Source organism: Octopus bimaculoides, chromosome 16 (assembly GCF_001194135.2).
Source record: "Octopus bimaculoides isolate UCB-OBI-ISO-001 chromosome 16, ASM119413v2, whole genome shotgun sequence".
Classification (NCBI taxonomy): domain Eukaryota; kingdom Metazoa; phylum Mollusca; class Cephalopoda; order Octopoda; family Octopodidae; genus Octopus; species Octopus bimaculoides.
Window position 1 is genome coordinate 40,445,511 of NC_068996.1, and position 610 is coordinate 40,446,120.

Sequence of the window (610 nt, forward strand, 5' to 3'; positions counted from 1 at the left end):
CAAACGAATCTCTCTTTCGTTTTAAGATGATTAGATATGAGATTGGGCTGGTATTTCTAGCATGTCAAGCGAGTACGTAGAAGCTCCCAATCGATTCGTGACGAAAATATTAGCAAACGTAGAAGAAGACCATTTCTTATAATGATAGTTTTGACTTGTATTAGAATTTTGTAAAGACCGTTAATTATTGTCTCACATACACACATACGCACTCACGGTGATTTGTTCGCGCACATCCACACCCTTCTGTCCATTTTGCCAATCTTCACAGCACCTCCGCCACACTAGAGCTAACACGCTCTCTTAAAGATAGCACCCAGGAAATCTCATAAGCGATCAGTGAAATGAGTCAAACTCGTTTTTTTTTTACCAGCGAATTACTAACACACACACACACACACACACACACACACACCTGAACTACATACGCACATGTACAAATACGCACACGCTTGTATAAAGTAGTGGAGAGGGAGTAAAGGAGGAAAAGAGAGGCCAAGCCAAGAAGTTGAGCGTTGCCCATTATTTGCTACTATCTTCCTGTGTGTGTGTGTGTGAATGTGAGGGGAGTGGTGATAGTGGTGGGGAAGAAGGTGATGGAAATTTCGTG